The following is a 10,925-nucleotide window of genomic DNA, read 5'->3' as shown; positions in this document are numbered from 1 at the left end:
CATTCCAAGTATTCATAGAGGGTCTCAGATTCATCCTGAACGATCATAGACATGTCCTTCCTTAGCTTATCAGCAACTTCAGCTGGAAAGAATTTATCCAGAAATTCTCTCCTAAGTGTATCCCAGTTGGAAACAGTCTCTCGGAGCTGAGTGTAGTACCATTCTCTTGCCTTTTCCTTCAGAGAAAACGGGAAGGCTTTTAATAGAATAGAGATTTCATCAGCGCCATCACGCTTAACAGTAGAACAAGCGGTCTGGAAATCCCTAAGATGCTTGATAGGCTCTTGAGCAGGTAAGCCATGAAATTTGGGCATCAAGTTGAGTAGTGAAGACTTTATTTCAAAATATACAGCTACTGCTGGGTGGTGTGCCTGGAATGGTTGGAGCGTAAAATCAGGGGCTCCTTCCTCCTGGATGGTGACTCTTCTGGGCGCTGCCATGTCACCTGCACGTAAATGAACTGGATCAGTAGAAAGGGGGTTTGTTTCTTCCTTAAATGACGGTTCAGGTTCGTCCTCAAAGAGGAGTCGCCTATGCCTAGCTCGCCTTATATGTGAAAGAGTTCTTTCAATTTCAGGGTCAAATGCTGGCAAGCTTGAATCAGGAAGTAAACGTGTCATTTAACGAAAGAAATGTACAGTTCATAGTGATAGAATGAAAAGAAGAAAAAAATTGCAATAAAAATAAATACCAATCAATAAATTAACACACTGTTGCAACTCCCCGGCAACGGCGCCAAAAATTGATGTGGCAGAAATTGGTGAATTAAAAATTATTAAAATGTGTATGTTGCAAGTATAGTTCTTAACTCACCAGAAATCCACTTATCAATTTAGAAAGGTGTCACAGAAATTTAAATTTTAAAATACTGGGAGTATGAATCCCAGGTCCTCTCCCAACGAGTTGCAGAAAAGTGTGCTATTTTATTAATCAGATGTTTTTAAAAAGGTTTGAGTTGAGTAAACAGGAAATAAAATTGGAGAATTTGAATAATGTAAATAAAAGCCTTGATTGGGAGTTGATTAGTTGGAAGTTCCGCTATTGTTGGATTACTCTCTAGATTAATTGATAATTAACGGTTATCCTGTTTAGTTATCTCTTACTAGGTAAGGGAAAGTTAAACAAGTTGGGATGCTATGCCCATTCACAAGTTGCAATCCACTTACTTAAAAGGGATTGGTGTTAGTGACTAGAGGGCAAGCCAACAATAACCCAATTACAATTTTTCTTTCAATCCTTCCAACTCAATTGGTTCCTTTCAATCAACTCCCCATCAAGTTAGGGAACTACTCGCTCATTGTGAATGTAAAATTCATGACATATGAAAAGGAATTAAAGAAAGACATTGTAAATAAAATCAAAATAATCAGATAAAAATAAAAGTAATCCTTGTATTAAATAATTCCTAATAATATTTCAATGGTAAAATTAACAAAGCAAAGGACATGGAAGAGTAAATCCAAGTAAAGAAAATGAACTAGAATGACGAAGTCTTGATGAGGTAATAACTCTTCTCAATATCTCAATGCAAAAAGTGGTAGAAAAATAAAATCCTAAGATTATCAATGTGTAGAGAGAAAAACCTAGAGGAGGAGTAAAAACTATATCTAAAAACTAAAACTGTGTTCAATGAATGTTGTCTCTGGTTTCTGCATGTTCTCTGGCTCTAGTCTGCTGTTCTGGGCCGAGAACTTGGTCAAAATAGGGCCCAAAATTACCCCCAACGGAATCTGCAGATTCTGCAGATTGCGCACGTCACGCGATTGCGTCGTCCATGCGGACGCGTCGTTCGCGTTTTCCATGCCACGCGTTCGCGTCGTCCACGCTTCCGCGTCACTTGTGCTTTTCCATTCCAAGCGGTCGCGTGAGCCATGTGGCCGCGTCACTGCGATTTCTCCTCTTTCGCGCGAACGCGTGAGCCATGCAGCCGCGTCACTTCTCGCTGGTTATCTCCTCAATTTCTTGTGTTCCTTCGATTTTTGCTAGCTTCCTTTCCAATCTCCAACTCATCCATGCCCTATAAAGCCTGAAACACTTAACACACAGATCACGGCATCGAATGGGATAAAGGAGAACTAGAATGCATAATAAAAAAGTCTCTAGGAAGCAGTTTTCAACCATGTAATAATTTCAGGAAGAAAATATAAATGCATGCTAAATTAATGAATAAGTGGGTAAGGATCATGATAAAACCACATAATTAAACACAATATAAACCATAAAATAGTGGTTTATCAGACCTCGTCGTCTCTTCTTCTTTTTCTGGGTTCATCCATTTTGTTAGCTAAGTACCGATCTAGTCGCCCCTCTCTTACCAATTTTTCTATGGCATTCTTTAAGTCGAAGCACTCGTTGGTAGGATGTCCATAGATTCGATGGTATTCACAGTATTCTGACCGATTTCCCTCTCCTTTTTTACTTTTGATTGGGCGAGGTGGTGGGATCTTCTCAGTGTGGCATACTTCTCAGTAAACGTCCACAAGGGACACCCAAAGAGGGGTGTAATTGTGGTATTTTTTAGGCTTTTCTCCGTGTTGATCTTCTTTTTTTTGGACTCTTTATCCTTATCCCAGGAGGAGTAGAAAAATCCGGGTTTTGAGGTCTCCTCTAGCCGAGAATTTTCTTCCATGTTGATATACTTCTCTGCTCGTTCTTGCACTTCATTCAGAGATGTTGGGTGTTTCTTTGATATGGAGTCACTAAAGGGTCCTTCCTGTAGGCCGTTAATGAGACCCATGATGGCTGCTTCTATTGGTAGACTTTGTATGTCCAGACATGCTGTGTTAAATCTTTACATGTAAGATCGAAGACTCTCCCGATCTCCTTACTTGATTCCTAATAGGCTTGGGGCGTATTTGGCTTTGTCCTTCTGGATGGAAAATCTAGCAAGAAACTTTTTAGCTAAGTCATCAAAACTTGTGATGGATTTGGAAGGCAGACTGTCGAACCACTTAATTGCTATCTTTGTTAGGGTAGTTGGGAAGGCTTTGCAATGAATAGCGTCCGAGGCATCCTTGAGATACATTTTGCTTCTGAAATTGCTGAGATGATGGCTTGGATCCGATGTGCCGTCGTACGGGGTCATGTCGGCAGCTTTGAAGTCCTTTGGGACTTTAGCTTTCATGATCTCTTTGGTGAATGGGTCTTGATCTTTTTGAGACTTGTGGCTTGTGTAAATGGTTTTAGCTTTGAGATTGGCCTCGAGCTTTAGGAGTTTGTCCTCTAGCTCGTGGCGTCGCCTAGTTTCTCTTCGGAGGTCTCTCTCAGCTTCCCGTTGATGCTCGGCCTCTTTTTCGAGTTGTTTGAGACAATCCTGTTGAGCTCGTAGGGCTTCTAAGACTTCTGTGTTTAGAGAATGCTTATCTCTGTTTGGCTGAGACGTATCTTTCGTTGCGATGTGTCTGACTTATTGGACTTAGTGGTGTTACTGATCTTTCGTCACCGGAGGGTGGTAGTACCTGCAAGAGACTCCAATGCTTAAGTTAGCACGTGCTTAAGGCAAGTTTTTTAGTAGAATCAAAGTATGAGTTATACCTAGGTTCTCCAGTGTATTTATAATGGTGGAGAATGATCGATAAGATATGTTAGTTATCTTATCTTATCATTTTGGGGTGCCGCCTTGTCTTTCTAGGCTTTGCCGTCTTTAGATTTGTGTTGTGCCCCCTTTTTTGGGCTTGCTTTGGGCTCCCATGGCGACCTGGCCAAACTCTTTGGGAAGAGGTCGGGGAATCCCAACCTGAAGAGGTCGGTTGACTTGTCTTCTATCAGCTCGGGTCGTATAGCTCGACCCAAGGCATAAACAATGCCCCCAACTATTTTTCTGAAAGATGTCACACTGGACACCTCTGATCATGCTTTAGAGGCCCTCTTAGATATTCCACATATTCTTCCGGCTCGTGACATTTTCCCTCAGATAGTGAAGGAATTAACATCGGGCAAGCTTTCATTAGATGTGGTTCTGAAAAAGATTGGCACTCCTGATGCCAAATGGGAGTACAACAGCGAAGAAAATGCAGTCCCACAGAGCATTGCATGCATTGACCTAAATCCTGAGGCGAGGATCTGGCAACAGATCATTGCCGACTACATTCTATCGAGCATGCATGCCACACATATTAGGGTCCGTGTGGTGGTTTTGCTTTGGGCTATTTTGGAGGGGAAGAGGATCTCTGTTCTTTCCCTTATCCGAGACTCGATGTGGAAGGTAACTCAACAGCAAAAGTACAATATTCCCTTCCGTCGATGATCACCAGATTAGCCGCCTTATCTAGAGTGGAGAGATGTCCGACAGACTGGATGTCTGTCTTCATCAGTAAGCAGCCATTCCTACCATATGGCGACTATGAGGGACCGCCACAAAAGAAGAGGAAGACCATTGAGTCGCCATAAGCAGCAGAGCCCTCAGCACCTTCTGCACCTCCTGTGCCTACACCTCGACCTCAGACACCCTATGAGCAGGGTCCGGTGATCATTGAGACTCTTCACCGCTTTGAGCGCTGCAACGCTCGCTAATTTTAGTAGATCGTGGCGAAGTTTGAGGGTCGAGACCCTGGGCCACCTCCTCTAGATACGCTAAAGCATGAGTTCGAGACCGAGGAGCTGGTACCGGAGGAGCCAGCAGCTGAAGCTGGCCAGGCAGTCGAGCCCCCAGAGCAGAGAGTGGAGGAGCCCACAGTTGAGGAGCATATAGTTCAGAGAGTTGAGGAGCTGGCTGTTGAAGCCGAGCCGAGAGCTGAGACAGTAGCAGAGCCAGTTGGTCAGGTAGCTGAGGAGTCGGCAGCTGAGCCCACCTTAGAGCCTTCCAGCGCCATCATTGTGTTTCAGCGTCATCACCACCCACCACCATCATACGGTGGAGCTTAGCAGAGCTTATCACCCCATACTGATTTTTGGCATGGAAGACCGTGCATGATTTAAGTATGGGGGAGGATCTACGATTTTTGGGTGTAAACATTCTCTCCTGAACACTTTGCATTTAGTTTATTTTGAGTTTTATTATGCTTTTGTACATATTCACAGCACTTTACTTTTGCTACATTTTAGTACTTTGGTATATATATATATATATATATATATATATATATATATATTAGTTGTTTCTAGTTATATTTAGTATTGCAGTTTCATTTTGGTACATATATACATATTGCACTTTATTTTGCTTGGTATATAGTCATAGTATAGATATAGATTGTGATTGGATGATGTGAATGGCATGTGCCTAGCTCATTTTGGTCCTAATTATTCATGTTATATTTTGCTTGTTTAAAATTAGGAAAAGAACTAAAAAATTTTGAAAAATTGGCATCCATCACAATATACATACATACATATAGGAAATAATTGTGGTGAAAAACAACAAAAATTTTCAAGAATTTTGTTTCAAGAGCATTCTATTGAATTGATTTGGAAAATTGCTTTCAAACTTGCTTGAATAATTTTTATGGAAGATAGGAGAGTAAAAGAACAAATACCTTGTGAATTTTTGAGCTTATATTGAGTGGTTACACATTTTAACCACTAATTTTGTTCATTGTGCGTTATATCTTTTCTATGATTGTAATCTTGGTTTTGCTTGATTCTTTAGTTCCAATGATTGATGTCTTGAATTGTATTGAGCATGATTGAGGCCATCTTTGTTTAAAGCCTACTTTACCCATATAGCCTACCCTTTGCATTTACCATTGTTAAGCCCTTTGAGTTTTAATTATCCCATTGTTCTTGACATTAGCACATTACAATCTTAAGCGAAAAACCATGATTTACCTTGGATTGTATCCTTGATTAGCTTAGGTTAAGGAGTGTGTAATATTTAAGTGTGAGGGAATTTTGGGAAACATTGGTAGTGAATGAAAATGTTTAATTTGGGTATTTCGTTAAAAATTTTGGAAAATGGGAACAATCATGTATGAACTACTAAACCATATGCATTTATTTAAAAAATACTTCATCAATAAAAAGGGAACAACAGTTGCCCCGAAGAAAAGAAAAGTGAATAAGGAATGCATATGTGATGTGAATGATAAATCATACATGAGTGTTTCTGAAAAAGAAATGATGGAAGGTTAGGATTGCATTTTGTTTTGATTTGATTGATATAGGTTGAGTTGGAAGTTTAAACTAATCAAGGATTCAATCATTGTAGTCCACTTAGCCATATCTATCCCACCTTTACCCTAACCCCATTACAACCCCAATAAGTCATCATGCTAATTGCATTCATGCATCACTTTTTTGTTGATTGTTAGATGAAAAGCAAACCCTTGAAAGCATGATTAGAGGAGATTTGAGTGAATTGACCCCTAAACACCGAGTGATTAGAGTGTATATACACCTAGTGAGGGTTCAATTACTCAATTCTATATTTTCATACCTCTTATCATGCATTCTTGCAAGTTGCTTCATTTTGAAATTTGAATCAATTCTCTAGATTGTGGTTGCATTGGACTATTTCCTTGCTTGGCCCTATTTGTCTATACTTTCTTAGGAATTTGATTTTTTCTTTTCACCGACTTTATAGGAAACTATATATATATATATATATATACATACATACTTACATGCATATATATAGTTGCATTTAATAAGTTGATTGCCCCTTTTTATCCTTCTCCTTGTTGGTTTAGCATGAGGACATGCTATTGTTTAAGTGTGGGAGAATTGATGACTCCATATTTGATGACATATTTTGACTCAATTTGGATGTATTCTAGCACATAAACTCACACTTAAGTACCCAAATAGCATACTTTTGTGTTTTGTCCCTAATTTGATCCTAAATGTGAAAACATGTAATTTTGTGCTTAAATTGAGCAAATTAATTCCATTTTTATGCCATTTGATGCTGTGATATCTTTTGTGAGTGATTTCAGGTTATTGAGGCAAGTTTGGCTAGGCAAAAGTGGGAGAAAGCATGTAGAATGGAGAAAATATGAAGAAAACAGGGAAAAGCACACACAGCGAAGTGCGTGTGTGCACAAGCATCTATGCGTGCGCACAAGAAGGAATTTCCATGTGTGCGTGTGCACGACCACCTGTGCGTATGCACAGGTCCCTATTCAACAAAGTGTGCGTACGCACACATCTGTGCGTATGCACAGGTCCCTGCACGTGATTTCATTAATGAATCACGTGCTTCATGATTTCTGAGGCCTCTTGGCCCATTTTGGAGGGCTGAACTGAATTTGGATGCTATATGAAGGGGATATCAATATATATGAAGAAGGGAATTTTTTGGAGGGAGAAGGAGAGGCTTGGGGGGGCTAACTTAGATAGTTTTTAGAGAGTAATTAGGAGTATGAGTAGGAGTAGTGTAGCATTGCTCTCTTAGGGTTCCATTTCCATTTCCATTATAGCATTTTATAGTAAGCTTGCTTTTGGATTTTACTCCTTTAATTGTAAGTACTCTCAATTTTCTTTTTAATTATAGCAACATTTACTTCCATTTCCTTTTGGTTTAAGTTACTTTGTTCATAATTGCAATTTTAAGTTTCTTGAAGTTTTGATTGATAGATTTATGTTTCATGCTTCCTTTATGTTTGATTTCTTATTTGTATTTCGTTTTGTTGATAGTTGGTTATAGTTTTCTATTTTTTTCCTTGCAATTTTCCATGTTTCACTTTTATGCACACAAGGTGTTTGTGAAAATGCCAACTCTAGTGTTTGAGTAGATTTTCCCACCTTGGCTTGGGATTTGAGTTCCTATGATACTAGAGTCATAATGTCTGACATTTAGTGATAATTCTTGGGTAGTTAGTTGACTCTTGTTTCCATTGACACTAATTTTTTATCAACTAGCTTGGTAAGTTAGCTAGGACTTATGGATTAAGGTCAATTATGCTTCCTTGACTTACTCCTCGATGATTGGGGTTAATTGAGCGAGATCAACTCATCGTAATTATCATAGTTGTGGTTATGGTGATGGTAGGATTCCTTGGATCCTCATTATTCCCAAGTCAAGGCTCTTTTATGCAAATCTTAGCATTTTCACTAGTTTTGATCTTATTTCCTTTTTACTTACTTTAATATCAATTTTGATCATGTCATAGTTCTTTTACTTCTCAGTTCTTTTAATCTTTCGTTCTTTGATTTGAAAACCACCCCTTTTTGTCCTTCCACAACCAAGAGCGTAACACCTCCAATTGCATTCCTATGAAGAACGATCCGAGGTTGAATTACTCTTGAACTCGATTTATATTTGGTTTGAATTGTGATAACATTTGATTGATGCTCAATTATTGGTTTTGGACTATACTTGCAACGGACAATTTCATCTTTTAGTGTGAAAATCCAGATCCATGCTATTGGGTGTTTGTCACATTGCTTTTGTTTTTGAATGTATGATTAAACAGTGCATATTTGAAGTTGAAATGTTAGAGTGTTGGCTCTTGAAAGAGTAAAGGAAAAAAGAAAAATATTATTGATAGTCTGAAAAATCTAAAAATTGATTCTTGAAGCAAGAAAAAGCAGCAAAATGAAAAAGAAAAATCATATTGCAAAAGAAAAAAATTAGATGCATGAGAAAAAAATTATATAAATAAAAAGCGGAAAAATCCATTAGTGCCAAAAATGCAGGAAAAGGAAGCAGATTGAAAATGCTAGTAACCCTTTAAACCAAAAGGCAAGGGTAAAAGGACCTAAGGCTTTGAGCATTAATGGATATGAGGGCCTAAAGGAATAAAATCCTGGCCTAAGCAGCTCAATCAAGATGTCCCTAACAATGTGCTTGTGGCATGAAGGTGTCAAGTGAAAAGCTTGAGACTGAGCGGTTAAAGTCGTGGTCCAAAGCAAAAAGAGCGTGCTTAAGAACTCTAGACACCTCTATCTGGGGACTCTAGCAAAACTGAGTCACAATCTGAAAAGGTTCACCCAGTTAAAGTGTCTGTGGCATTATTGTATCTGGTGGTAATACTGAAAAACAAGGTGCTTAGGGTCACGGCCAAGACTCTGAAAGTTGTGTTCAAGAATAAAAAAGAGCTTAACTAGGAGAGTCAATAATATCATTTGGATTCTAAGTTCCTAAATATGCGAACCATTTTGAGTTTCAATGGATAGTGAGATGCCAAAACTATTCAGAAGCAAAAAGCTACTAAGTCCCGGTCAAATACTGTGTTTTTAGTTGCTTGGGGACAAGCAACATTTTAAGTTTGGTGTTGTGATGAGCGGATATTTTATACGCTTTTTGGCATCATTTTCATGTAGTTTTTAGTATGTTTTATTTAGTTTTTATTAAGTTTTTATAGGTTTTAGTGTTAAATTCACATTTTTGGATTTTACTATGTGTTTTTGTGCAATTTCAGGTAATTTCTGGCTGAAATTGAGGAGCTAGAGCAGAAGTCTGATTTAGAGACAAAGAAAGCACTGCAGATGTTGTCCGGATCTGACCTACCTGCACTTGGAAGATCTTTTCAAGAGATACAAAAGTCCAAATGGAGCGCTTTTAATGGCTATGGAAAGCTGAATTCCAGGGCTTTCCAGCATTGTATAATAGTTCATACTTTACTTTGGATTAGAAGGTCCAAAACTGGGGTCCAACGTCAGCTTTCTGCCCCATTCAAAGCGTCCAGTGCTCAAAGAGCAAAGACCGGCGTCCAAATGCCCAGAGAGGACCCCTAGCTAGCGTTCCACACCCAAGAGACCTCATAGCATGTGGATCGCATCAAAGCTCAGCCCAAACACTCACCAAGTGGGCCCCAAAAGTAGATTTTAGCACTAAATAAACTGTTTTACCCTTATTAGTCATCTATTCAGTATTTAAGAGTTATTTTACACAATGCTTCAGATGTCTTTTTGGAGGATACACATTATTTTCGAGTTTTACATTATTTTCACATCAGTATGAGTTTCTAACCCTCCTAGATTGAGTGGAGGAGCCCTGCCGAGTCCTATAAATTAATTAAAGTATTACTGTTTCTTCTTCGATCCGTGTTTGATCTGTTTCTAAGATGTATATCCGATCTTCATCATGGTGAATAGGATGATCGAACAATCAGCTTTGTTCATCACACTAAGACAAACGTGCCTGACAAACACCCGTGTCTACTTGGATTTGTGTGAATACGTGACTGGAAAGTACGAGCCAATAGATATGTTTATACATCTCTTAGACGGTTAATCCACAACTTCGTTGGGGACTTCTCGAGACACCAGTCAGCCGATTTCCAGGGAGATGAAGGTCTCCGTGGTATAGGCTAGAATCCAAAGAAGTAGCGTTCTCTGATCCGAAAGATTCGACCTTGTCTGTGGCGTTTTGAGCAAGATCATCAGGAGAATGAACTGCTAGTGCTTCACCCTTCGTCAGATTGGATGACCACGGCCAATGGCATTCAATCTATAGCAGAGGAGATTAATGACCACGACCCATGGCGTTGATCACATACAGCCTGCCATAGAAGACATCACTTACAAGCAAAGAAGATAGTAATACCAGAGTTAATTCAGAAAGGCAAAGCAGCTGCAATCCTTAACTTTATTCCCATTATTGATTCCATTTAATTCCTTATTCCTATTTATCATCCAAATATTTGATATAAAAAGTAATTTACACAAAGTTAAACCAACTCCTTCTGATCCGCCTAACTAAGACCTGCAAGATAATCATAGTTTGCTTCAAACCAACAATCCTTGTGGGATTGACCCTGACTCACTCAGGTATTACTTGGACAACCCAGTGCACTTGCTGGTACAACAATACGAAGGTGTGGGGATTCGTGCTACCATCATACTAAAAAAATTTCACTGAATTCAAATCTCACCTTTAAATTTTCTAATTAATACTTCTAAATGTTTGAACCTATTTTGGATAATGAAATTATTATTTTATTTTATTTTGTTTTAAATGGTTGTTAGCTTTCAATTCTTACAATTCTTGCATCGGAAGACACCCGAAGAGGCTTTGGAGTTGATAGAGGCAGTGGCTAACAACC

The sequence above is a fragment of the Arachis hypogaea genome, chromosome 4, assembly GCF_003086295.3.
Source record: "Arachis hypogaea cultivar Tifrunner chromosome 4, arahy.Tifrunner.gnm2.J5K5, whole genome shotgun sequence".
NCBI classification, from domain to species: domain Eukaryota; kingdom Viridiplantae; phylum Streptophyta; class Magnoliopsida; order Fabales; family Fabaceae; genus Arachis; species Arachis hypogaea.
Note: the sequence above shows the minus strand (reverse complement) of the source record.